A 13,663-nucleotide genomic window follows, 5' to 3' on the forward strand; every position below is an offset into this window, starting at 1 on the left:
TAAAACACTAATAAAAAGTTTAAAATAAATAAAAACATTAAAAAATCAAGTTTGTTGATTTAATACTGTATCTACAAAATCAATGACGCCTAGCCTATATTATATACACAAACATAGTAAGACCATAAACACAGCTTACCTATCAAATGTAATGTATATTAATTGAGCTATAGTTGTATAAACAAGTGGGTTATATCTGTATGTCTGTATAGACACACACCATATGTCAAAATATAGTTGTGCATTTTTATCTGTTATATATATAAACTATGCAAATATACAAAGCTAGTTGCATGGTTCTCTCTCTCTCTCTCTCTCTCTATATATATATATATATATACACACACACACACATATGCTAATATTTGGATCTATAAAATTAAAATATAAAAACACTAAAATCTTTGGATCTCTAATATAATGTCTCATTCAAAATGAGGATATTACATCATTATACACATTAAAGCATTCATTATCCCATCAGTTATGTGGACTGGTGATTTATCCAAACAATTTCACTTGACAGAGCTAGAAAGCACACTTCAGTTCTAGCCCTCCCCTTCACTCTACCATTTCCTGTGGATTAAAATGTCCTCTGATCACTTCAGTTCTCTCCCCTCCCAGTTGCACTGTATCATCGGAATTCTTTTAAGATCTAACCACCACTGTAGGACTACATTAAGAACAAAACATGCAATTGATATAGTGGGGACCTTCTCTTAATCAAGAGCATAGCAACCAGACAGCTGGGGATGCAAAAGGAAAGAGTAAGTTGCTTATACACAATCAGAAACATCTGCTAAAAGTTATTAAAGGGCAGAGTGGTTGTGCACCTGGTTCAGTGCACTGTAACTATGTGCAAGGACTCAGGTTTGAGCTCCTGGTCCCCACCTGCAGGGTGAAAGCTTTGCAAGTGGTGAAGCAGTGCTGCAGCTGTCTCTCTATATCCCTCTCTATCATCCTTCCCTCTATATTTCCAGCTGTCCTTATCCAATAAATCCATAAAGATAATGAAAAATTAGGTCATTAAATAGTTTCTATTAATGATCTAGATCCTCATGGAAGACACAATGGCATGGTAGAGAAAATATTATTATGATATTTTACTAGTGCTAAAGGTACTAGCTATATTGCACAATGGCCTGAAATCAGATAATATTGGTATTTCCTAACAAAAGATGAGTAAAAAGCATCTAATATACATATGCACGCATGTGATTCTTCCTAAGTAATGTCTCATAAAATAAATATGAGAAAAGTTAAAGTGACTGATCATTTCATTCTTCATTTCTCTTTCTTTGATGAGAGATGACCATTTAATCTAGGACTTTTCACTGTGCTGTACTCAAGTTTCAAGACAGCTTAGCTGGGGTTGTTCAGAAGAAGAGTGCAAGCCTTGCACTCATTAGCCTCAGGCTTGCTACCAGGCACCACATAAAAACTAGGGAAAAAATAATAAAGAAGTGAGCAGTGCTCTGGTCTTCCTCACATCCCACCACCAACAAAATAATTCTTAGTAATAGTCATGTTCATGCTTTCATCTTTCTCTTATTGTTATCCACTTTGAGCTTGCAAAGGAAGAAAAACAAAATCAATGAAGCAGTGAGCATCAGAACAGTAGTAAAATGGGAAGAGTTGTCATCTTTTTACAGGTTCTTTACTAACAAGATGTCGGTAACATGGGCCATGTCTGCAAGAAGGGAAAAACAAAACCAATGCCTTCTCACGCATTAGGTAAAAAGTCAAGCCCTATGTCTTCCCCCACCACATCCCCAGCTCTACATTTTATGCTTAGGAAGTATTCTATGAGGTGGGTCCCCAGAGACTTTGCCTAATACACACACACACAGGTTCTGCAAGTCACAGTGCACCATCGAACCATAGCTCTGTCCTTTCTTTGCTTCTGTGGAAATATCAGATATCACTGTGTCTGAAGCTAAGAGCTGAGATAGAAATAAATTTGGAAAAAGATACCGACATTCATATCTTTATAATCTCATTAGATGGTCTTATTTATTTTAAATTCTAAATAGCTTATTTCAAATTCACTCCTAATGAATGAAAGGGAAATAAATTTCAGTGGGTATTAGGGTGATTATTATCACTTGTCAATGACAATGATAAAGATGAATACGTTACCCGTGATGTGTTTCAAGAGGAATTATATTTACATGAGGTAAAAGTACACAGGCTTTTTTATTTAAAGAATGACTTTGAGGGGGGTAGGCAGTGGTGTACCTGGTTAAGCACAAACATTACAGTGAGCACGGATGCATGTTCAAGCCCCTGGTCCTCATCTGTGGGGGGAAAGCTTCACAAGTGGTGAGGCAGGGATGCAGGAGTCTACCTCTCTATCTTCCCCTCCCCCCTCAATTTCTCTCCATCTCTATCCTGTAGCAAATAAATAAAAATATTTTTTAAAAGAACGACTTTGTTACATAGGGAAGAGTGAGTTTCACATGAGACTGAGAGACAGGTAAGTCAGAGCACCATTCTGGTACAGGAATTCTGCAGTACCAGGAATTGAACTGGGAACCTCAGGCATGCAAGACTGATGTGCTACCAATTAGGCCATTCTTCTATCTGCATGTATGTATTTTTCAAAGGTGGATTTTTATGTTTTTTTACTCCCCAAACTTTGTCCATACTATTTGTTGACACATACAAAGAAAGAAAAGAAGTTAAGGCTTAGTTCCGGGGAAAAGTACCCTTGCATGCTTGCATTCTTTACCTATATTTTGTTTAGAATATGGCACCAAGAATATAGGGAAGTTTGGTTAAAGTGGTACTCCAAGTTGAATTCAACCACCTCCTCATACAATATAGCCTAGAGGAAGAGCAATCATTTAATCGAAAAGCACCACCATGTAGCTGTAACATCATTTAAAATTCAGTCAAGTGTGATTACTGATTTTTTTTTTTCAGTCTAAAGGAGGAAGATTGCAAATATACCACATGTATCTCCCCTTCCTTCCTCTTATGAAGACCTTAAGTGATGTGGTACTAAGCCCAGATTTCACCTCTCCATACCAGGCTCTAGGGAACCATTGCCAAAGGAATGCAGTTGGCTGGAGAGTCAGTCTGTTTTGCTATCTTTGTTCTGGAGTTGAATTCTCCTTGAGGTTCTCTCCCAGGCGCTATGAGTTACACCAGGTAGACAGCGCTAGACATCAGAGCAACCTGGTCCTTTCATAGCTTATGCTACTGAACTTGACATATATCAGATTCAGTAGAGATCCTGGCAATGCATTTACCAATAAGACAGAAACACCTCAAGAAATCTAGAAATTAGCTGTTAAAACCAGTGGGTAGCTTTCCCATTCTCTATTCCTCTGGGAGCTATTAGGGGAGGGGAGGGGATATGGAGACCGGGTGGTGGAAATTGTGTGGAGTGGTACCTCTCCTATCCTACGGTTTTGTTAATGTCTCCTTTCTTAAACAAACAAACAAACAAACAAACCAGTGGGTAAAGCAGACAATGACTACGGCTGCTTTAATTCATGGGGTATAAGAGCATGTCAGGGAATTAGGACTGAGGATAGAGCACATGGAGTTTCTTATCTTCTGACTCAAGAAGGGAGAAATCATGACACATTTAAAAAATCATTTGGGGTCAGGTGGCGCATCCAGTTAAGTACACATATCACCAAGCACAAAGACTGGGGTTTAAGCACCTGCTCCCCACCTGCACATTACACAAGTCGTATCTCTTTTTATCTCTCCCTCTCTATCTCCCTCCTTTCCCTCTCAATTTATTTTTCTCCTGTCAAATAAAAATAGAAAGGGAGAGAGAGAGAGAGAGAGAGAGAGAGAGAGATGGTGGTTGCTAGGAGCCGTGGGTCCACAGTGCTGGTACCAACTCAAAAAATAACATTGGTGGAAAAAATAAATAAGATAAAATAAAATAATCATCTATGTCCAGAGTCAGGTTATACCTTCTTCTTGGTTTTATAAACAAAACCTCACTTTTTATGGATATAATTATTTAATACTCAGCATATGCTCTCTGTATCAGATAATGACTCTCACACATCACCTGTATGTCCATTGATGCTTTGCACTGACTATGTTAAGTAATTCAGAATTAAGTAATTTTTTTTTCTTCCAAGGTTATCAACTGGGGCTCAGTGCCTGCACTGCAAATCCACTGCTGCTGGTGGTCATTCTTTTTTCCTTTTTATTGGATAGGAAGGACAGAGAGAAATTGAGAGGGGAGAAGGAGACAGAGAGGGGGCCAAAAAATAGACACCAGCAGATCTGCTTCACTGCTTGTGAAGTGACCTTCCTGCAAGTGGGGAGCTGGAGGCTTGAGCCAGGATCCTTGCACAAGTCCTTGCGCTTCATACTATGTGCGTTTAACCCAGTGCGCCACTGCTAGAACCCCTAATTCAGTACTTTTTTATGCTAGAAGCCATGAGTGAACACTTGATGAATGCCATTTGTCATTACTCAGACTGGAACATGGCATACAAAAGGGCCTGGGAACAGTGACAGATAAGGTGAGGGGAGGAAAAGTCCAGGTTATGGGGCAAAACTTCACAGATGCTCCTTGACAACAAGCTAAGAATTTCCAAATGCCAGATATTTGGGCTGTGGCCAGATCACCTCGAACACTATTTAAGCAATAACAGTCCCTAACTCCGCTACGCTACACAGATGTTTCTGATTCAGTGTTTCTGGTGGGAACTCAGGGAATCCATTTTCTTTCTTTCTTTCTTTCTTTTTTTTTCAAACTACCTCTGCTCACTATGAGCCTGGGTCAGATTTTGGAATCAGTGAGATAGACAGACAGTGAAAATGGGGAAAAAATGCAGATGTCCCAGAAGATAGTCAAGGGAACAAAACAGAGATTCGGGAAGACCTCTGAGACCAATGAGCTTGAGAGTGGGATAGAAGAGGCAAGGAAAAAGAGTGATGCTTGGGGATGAGATTGTTGTATCCACCTTGCATTACTTTTATTTATTGCTGAGTATTTTTTTCTGTCTCTTGAGTTTTGGTGAACTCTTTCAATAATTTTCCAAAAGAAACTCTCTCTCTCTCTCTCTCTCTCTATATATATATATATATATATATATGTATATACACACACACAAATATATGTATATATGTATTGATATGTATATATATGCTTATATAATAGAAAGTAAATGTATTGCCATTGACTTATTTATCTTGGCAAGGCTTCTAACAAATAATCAAGAAGAGAAAATAAGAACTGCATAATGTTTAAGCTCCAGTCTCATGGTTGTGCAGAAATAGCTGTGAACATGACACTTTTACACCACAGCATTTTGTCCCTACATGTAGGGAAGTGACACTTATTTCATCTGAAAGATCAAAACAAGAATTTAAATGTTGGGAAATCTGAGTATTTCCCAGTACTAGTACTGAGTATTTCCTAGTACTACAAAAATTTCAAATTTTTGAAATCATTTTTTTTTACATTTCCCAGGCTCCTCTTCTCACAGAGTCTTTTACTAACATAACAATAATTGCAGGCAAATTTTTGGTCAAAACTTTAATATCTGGTTCACATTTGACAAACAGTAAGGAGGCTTCTTAGAAAATGTAAGAGTGGCAAATGGTAACTGTGCAATAATGTCTCTTGAATGAAGGAATGAATGCATGCATATGTGGTTGAACAAAATGATAATTTATACCTTCTCCTAGGTCACCAGTTGTTTATGATAACAAAATTAGAGAGATTTTAATGGCTCATAAAACTTGCTATTAACCTTTTTTTTTTTTAATGAGACCCGAGACACCCAAAGCACTGCTTAACAATGTAAACTGTTCTGTTTTTCTGTTTCTTAATTAAATTCTCTATTAGTGCAGTGCTGGGGATTGAACCCAAGGCTTCATGCCTGTAAGGCATGCATGAATTCAACCACAGAGCCAACTACATGCCTACCCTCCAACCCCACCCTACCCAGCACTGCTTGTGATTCTTATCACATATTCTGTTGGCAGTCAGTAATAAAATCTCACTGCAGGAAAGAGGAAACTAAATACTAATTCTGATCTCCAAGCATTTAAAGTAAAAATGTCCTCAAGCATAGACCAATTGCCTATACTACATGTGTTGTAAACACAACGACACATAGTTTTTTCCAATGTGGAACTAGGGAGTGGAAAGGGCACGTGAAAAGAATAAAAGCCTATCTTCAAAATCATGCTTCAAAAGACAATTTAGTATTAGACTTCAAGTATTTCCTCTGGTCATTTGAAAGAAAGCAATCTGGAAAAGAGTCAGTGATTCCACTGTGAAATATTAACCCAATTAGAGAATACAGAGAAATTAATTTTTTATTTTTTACCAGAGTGCTGCTCAGCACTGGCTTATGGTGGTGCAGAGGGTTGAACCTAGGACTTTGCAGTACCTGGCAGGTAACTCTTTTTGCATTACCACTATGCCATCTCCCCAACCTGAGGACTTCAAATGTAAGTAAAAAGCTAAAATAACATACAATGTATTAGTGATAATGAGTGGTTTCTCCCTCGATGACAAAGTAGTGACTAATTTTTATTTTTTATTCCTTTCACTCTTCTATACATGTTTTTAGAATGACTGTGTCCTCATAGTAAACTACAATGCAAAATACAGTATGATTGTTGCTTAAATAAGCAGATAATAAGAGTTTTATAGGGAGTCGGGCTGTAGCGCAGTGGGTTAAGCGCAGGTGGCGCAATGCACAAGGACCGGCATAAGGATCCCGTTTCGAACGCCGGCTCCCCACCTGCAGGGGTGTCGCTTCACAGGCGGTGAAGCAGGTCTGCAGGTGTCTATCTTTCTCTCCTCCTCTCTGTCTTCCCCTCCTCTCTCCATTTCTCTCTGTCCTATCCAACAACAACAACAACAACAATAATAACTACAACAATACAACAAGGGCAACAAAAGGGAATAAATAAATAAAATAAATATGAAAAAAAAGAAAAAAAAGTAAGAGTTTTATAATATATAGTATCCCCATTTCACCAAGAACTGACATATTTTGAAAGTTATATGAATTTCTTGTTATTCTAGAGTTACTCAAACCTCTACTTATTTCTATTTTTCTTCATTTCTTAAATTCTACAACCTCACTCTAAGGTTTGCATTGGTGCCACTTTATCTTTTTCAAAAATAAAATTTCCAGTGAAATTATAACACAAGTCCTAGTTTTTATTATATCCTTCCCTGGCCTTGAAATATATTTAGTGATGAAATCTGTAATGTCACAGATTTAATACCTTGAAATAGATGTCATTAAATGATAAAAAGAATAAGTGAAATCAACGGGGACTCAGAGGTTACACAGACTCCTATGCTAAATCTGAATAGATATGGGTCCTGGGTTAGATTGATGTGTTAAGCAGCTAATTTTATTCATAAATTTTTCTTCAAGTTTGGGGTCTCCTCTCTGCACTAATCCAACTTTCTAGCCCTGTTCTCAACTCTGACACCATCTTCCCAGACAATATTTTTGTCTAACTCCATGCTAGCTAGCAAACACAAGCAAAAACTGCAAAAGTTATAGGCCCTTAGCAACATACCCAAAATAGACTTTGTAGCTTCTTTCCACTCTAAAATCCCTATTCTCAACTGCTCTAACCCTACTTTTTGGTTCCTATTCATTACTCATTTTGTCCTGCCTTATATCTTACCACCTTTCAGCCACCAAGTTGCAGATACTACTAAGATTTCCATCCTGATTTCCCTGGGCAGAATGTATTTAAGAACCTCACCTCTCCAGAGCCCTATCCTTCTATGGAAAGATAGAAACAGGCTGGTGGTATGGATTGACCAGCCAATACTCATGTCCAGTGGAGAAACTATTTCAAAAGCCAGAACTCCTACTGTCTGCACCCCCACCCCCATTTTTTTTTGGTCTATTCTCCTGTCGAGGGAGAAGTGATAAGGGAAGATGACCAGAGTTCTGAACTCTAACTCCATCAGGACCTGAAGAGAGAAGAGGAAAAAAAAAGAAGGACATTTGGAAGTAGTAGTAGGTGTAAAGTGTGACTTAGAAAGGAAGAGAAGGCAGAACCATAAAAAACAGGGGGCAAATGAGGACACAAACATATACAAATATAGACAGATAGTTATAGAAATAATAGCTAATTCACATCTATAACCTTGGGAGAACTACTTTAGTTTCCAATGGAGGTAATGGGGATACAGAACTATGATGGTGGGAGTGGTGCAGAATTATACCTGCTATTTTATAATTTTGTAAATCAATAATAAGTCACTAATAACATTTTTAAAAAGAGGCCTATCTATGTAATTCATCCTGATAAAACAGAACTTCTCAGGATGATAAAACTAGATGCTGACTTTGGAAACTCAGTTAGTATACACAAGTGTGTGTGTGTGTGTGTTACAAAAATATAAAGACAAAAAATATTGTCATTCAAATTATACCACACATTATTTGAATGTTTAATTCTTTGAAGTGAAACTGAGTGAGGTTATAGATCAGCTATATCTCCACCATACAAGAATCTCTATCTGTTTGAAATATAAATATGATTAGCAGTAAAACTGAATAAAACTAGTCATCTGTCTTTAAAAAGTGGAAACTGCACCAAAGTAAAAACCCTGTGGTGAAGGGGAGGGTGGCCATTGGGCTTCCCGGTGTGGCAGGTGGGGAGGTGGGTTGGGGGGTGGGGGGTTGGTTGGGATGGGACACAGTCTTTTGGTGGTGGGAATGGTGCTTATATGCACTCCTATTAAAGTGTAGACATATAAACCACTATTTAATTAATATGAGAGGGGAAAAATTGATCATATGTCTAGAACTTCTTAAAACTCAGACTGAGTCTTTTTAATACATAGGCTGTCTTTGATATGTTGACTCTCTCAAAAGCCTAGACCAGGGAGAACAGAAGCAACTGGTAGCAGAGCTATATACAAGATGCTGGGTATTATACCCCAAACCCTAACAAAGGGACTTTTCAGAGTTAACCCAATCACCAAATAATGTGATGATTACAGTAACTATCCATTGTCTTCTTGAACCCTAAGACAGCAGGAACCTCACATTTCCACTATAGAGCCTATATTTCCCCCAGTCTTGGAACCTTAGGGTGGGGCCCACTTTCCTGCATGCTTCTCTCAATTCAAATCAAATAATATTGTATCCGCAGATCACAACCCAATCAACACAACAAGTGCCACTCCAGCATGCTTCACTTCAGACTGTATCCAGAGACTTCAGGTGTGGAATGACAACCCATTAGCTTCATCACTCGGATGAGACCTTTCCTTTCATAGTATTCTCTAATTCCATTCCAGTTGTTCCACTCCCCAATAAAGTCCCCAAACCTAGATATAGTCCAGATCCCCTGAGATAGAGCATATGTTCACACATGCCCACAAACTAGGGAAAAATATATACCTGAAAGCTGAAATACACAAGAGCCTGCAGGGAATACCCCCAACACTTCATCTGCACTATTCCAGTCTTTAGGTCCATGGTTGTTCAACAAATTGTTTAGCTTTGTATGTTAACTCTCTTTTCAGTCACCAAGTTCCGCATGCCAGCACAATGCCAACCAGACTTCCCTGGACAGACGACCCCACCAATGTGTACCAGAGCTCCACTTCCCCAGAGACCCACCCTACTAGGGAAAGAGAGAGGCAGACTGGGAGTATGGATCGACCAGTCAACGCCCATGTTCAGCGAGGAAGCAATTACAGAAGCCAGACCTTCCACTTTCTGCAACCCACAATGACCCTGGGTCCATACTCCCAGAGGGGTAGAGAATGGGAAAGCTGTCAGAGGAGGGGATGGGATGGGATATGGAGATCGGGTGGTGGGAATTGTGTGGAACTGTGTACCCCTCTTATCCTATGGTTTTGTTACTGTCTCCTTTCTTAAATAAAAAAAAAAAGTGGAAACTAACAATCTGTATTTTCAAACCAAAGTAACTGTGACATAGACTGCTGCTACTGCCTCTCCCCCACCCCCATTATCTAATCCCATTTCTCAGAAAGAAAACCTTCAATTTTCAGTTGGGTATGTAGAACAATTTTCAAATGGCCATATAGAACAAAGACTATATTTTCCATACTCCTTTGCAGAGTGTCATAGAGATAAGCATTCTATATATAATAGATAAAACATGAACAAGAGGGGCTGGGCAGTAGCCCAGTGGGTTAAGCACATGTGGTGCAAAGCAGAAGGACCAGGCTTAAGGATCCCGATTTGAGTCCCCAGCTCCCCACCAGCAGGGGAGTCACTTCACAGGCAATAAAGCAAGTCTGCAGGTCTCTATCTTTCTCTCCCCCTCTCAGTCTTCCCCTCCTCTTTCCATTTCTCTCTGTCCTATCCAACAATGACAATATCAATAACAACAACAACAATAATAACTACAACAATAAAACAAAAAGGGCAACAAAAGGGAAAATAAATACAAATTTTAAAATAAAAATAAATAAAAAATGTGAACAGAAGTGAGTATGCTGCACTAAAAATCAGTTTAAAGGTCGGGTTGTCTTTTTGGAATTTTGAATCAAATTTTTGGGTGCTCAGGTGGTCATGTTAAGGATGGCAGAGCAACAAAAGACAGTTTCTGGGGTCCTTGTTGAGTTCTGATGGATTTTATTTACATAGAAGCAATTCATTTTATTAAGGTTTAATCACTTATTTTGGCTTTCCTTTCATTTGGAGACAAGAAGTATTATTCAAAAGAAACCATTTTTATCTGCACTATTCCAGCCTTTAGGTTCATGATTAGTCAACAAATTGCTTGGCTTTATATGTTAACTCTCTTTTCTGCCACAAGGTTCCAGATGCTACCTTGATGCCAACCAGACTTCCCTGGACAGACAATCCCACCAATGTGACTCCACTTCCCCAGACCCCGCACACCTAGGGAAAGAGAGAGATGGGCTGGGAGTATGGATCGACCTGTCAATGCCCATGTTCATCAGGGAAGCAATTGCAGAAACCAGACCTTCTGCCTTCTGTATCCCACAATGACCTTGGGTCCATACTCCCAGAGTGTTAAAGAATAGGAAAGCTATCAGGGGAGGGGATGGGATACAGAGTTCTGATGGTGGGAATTGTGTGGAGTTGTACCCTTCTTATCCTATGGTTTTGTCAATGTTTGATTTTTATAAATAAAAAATTAAAAAAGGAAAAGAAAAAGAAACCATTTTTAACCTGTTATCTCATTATTCAAATGAGTCATTTGTAATTAAGACTCTGCCCCTTACCCTATTCTTAATAAGGTACTTATACATGTAGATAATGTCGTAAAAATAAGTTTGTTTTGGAGGGGCAGGTGATGGCACAACTAGTTGAGTACACAGGTTATAATGCATAAGGACCCTCAGGTCCTTTGAATCCCCCGGTTGTCACCTTCAGAGGAAAGCTTCGCGAGTGGTGAAGCACTGCTACAGGTGACTGTATCTTTTCCTCTCTGTCACCCCCCTTCTCTCTCAATTTCTGGCTGTCTCTACCCAATAAATAAATACATATAATTAAAAATTTTAAAAATATCTCTTTACTTTATAGAAATGACTCCTTTTTAAATTTTTTAAAGTTTATTTTCCCTTTTGTTGCCCTTGTTGTTCTTCATTGTTGTTGTAGTTATTGTTGTTGTTATCAATGTTGTCATTGTTAGATAGGACAGAGAGAAATGGAGAGAGGAGGGGAAGACAGAGAGGGGGAGAGAAAGATAGACACCTGCAGACATGCTTCAACGTCTGTGAAGCCACTTCCCTGCAGGTGAGGTGCCGGGGGCTCGAACCAGGATCCTTACTCAGGTCCTTGTGCTTTGTGCCACCTGCGCTTAACCTGCTGCGCTACTGCTCGACTCCCGAAATGACTCCTAAGTGTGCACTTTCATTTGTATAACTAATGTAATTTAACATTACTGTCTCACAGTGTTATCATTTTACCTAGTTTCAATGAAACTATATTTGAAGGTTAACAAAAATTAAAACTTATTAATTTCTTTAATAAGAATCATTACTTACTGATATTATTTTGGACACAACTATCTTTAAATATACTCTAAGGAAATTGCTACAATAAATTTCTATTTCTTTAGTGCAACAAAAAAGACAATATTTTTATAAAATTTGTTTAATAATCACATCATGCAAACTAAATGAATTTTTAGCTTTAGGACCTTTTATTACTTTGTCATCTTTTTTTTTTTTCAGCATTGGGTCATTCATTCCAGCTATTGTTCTATTACGGGAATAAAAACTAAGTGACAATAAAAGCCAAACAGTTTTCTTTTTTATCACATAAATAAAGTTTACTTCCTGCATCAAATAATGCCCAGAATACTGTCAAAGCATGGATAGAAAGAAAAATAGTACTCACTTCCTCAATAATTATGTAGCTTCATGGTCTTCAGGTGATGTACATTTGGGATTATTCTGGGAACAAATGAATCAAAACGACAACTGCCGATCAATCAGAATCCTGGAAACTAGGGGAAACCAGCATAATTTAGAGCTGCTGGAGGCTCCAGTGTTTGCAAAAAATAAATGAAAACTGTGTCTTCTGTTAATTCATTAATGTGTTTAACAAAATAAAAAGCATTTCAATCTTCCCCAAATTTCTAACGAATGATTCAAACAGCCATTTAGCTGTTTTCTTTTCTTTCCTTTATTTTTTTGTTTGTTTTCTCCATATGAAAAACAAGACATATGATTTCAGGGGAAAAAAAAATTAATTTTCTTTTAAGTCCCCCAAACTGGTTTTCTAGTTCATATGACACAAGAAACCAGTTACTATCTGGACTTCTAACTAGTTCAGAACTAATGAGAACATTGTTCCTTATCAGTGATATAAATAAATCTGCCAAAAAAAATTCAAGCCGGTCTGTCTATTTACCTACTCACCAACCTACCTGGAGAATAGCATCTCCAAATATCCACAGATGTTCAGAATTAGAGACTAGAATAATTCTCTCTTTTTCTTTTTGTTTCCTTATAGAAGCTGAGAGAATTAGAGAGGAAGAGAGGGAGCCAGAGAGAAAGATACCTGAGTAAATATCCTACCACTTGTGAAGCTTCCTGCCTGCAAGTAGAGACCAGGGATTTGAACCTGGGTCCTCATGTATGTGTGTGCTCTACTGGGAGCATCACCATGTAGCTCCTGAATAATTTTGTTTTCTCTCTGTTTCTTCTGTTTTAGGAGTCATTTTCACAACTGTGTATCATTTTCAAGTTAAAAGGCTATAAAGTAGCAATTTCATAAGCATTGTTACATTCTAGATGCATGATTTCAACACCTAAATAAGTTTTCAACTGTTGATTGATTTATTTACCCCTTAGCATGAACTATGTTAAACAAAAACTGCAGTATGGCAATCAAGAGATAAAGCATCTACATTAACTGTAGCCAGTGTTGCCTATTCTAAAGTACATTCTTGAGCTTTGAACAGGCAATCACAATTAACTTGCATATTTTCAGCATTCAAATTTGTACCATTTTTTATTTTGTGTGAAAGCACTGCTATTGTCAACATCAATAAAGATGTAAACATTGCCTATTGATCAAATAGTTATTTCTCAAGAATTTGTGGTCAAAGTTTGGAAGACAAAGGAACATAATTTTACTTCAAGGACACATAGCAATAGCTGAAAACCCAACTTAAACTAGGATATAGACTTGCCAAATTCACCTTCAAAAGGGGGTACTAGGACATAGACTTC

The 13,663-nt window shown here is 38.0% G+C and overlaps 1 protein-coding gene across 2 annotated transcripts in view; it reads right to left on the reverse strand.

Moving 5' to 3' along the window:
* GPC6 (glypican 6) overlaps positions 1-13,663 on the reverse strand; it is a 1,360,227-nt gene that overhangs the window by 514,495 nt on the left and 832,069 nt on the right. The gene's annotated exons all lie outside the window — the stretch shown is intronic.

Source organism: Erinaceus europaeus, chromosome 5 (genome assembly GCF_950295315.1).
Source record: "Erinaceus europaeus chromosome 5, mEriEur2.1, whole genome shotgun sequence".
In the NCBI taxonomy this organism is placed as follows: domain Eukaryota; kingdom Metazoa; phylum Chordata; class Mammalia; order Eulipotyphla; family Erinaceidae; genus Erinaceus; species Erinaceus europaeus.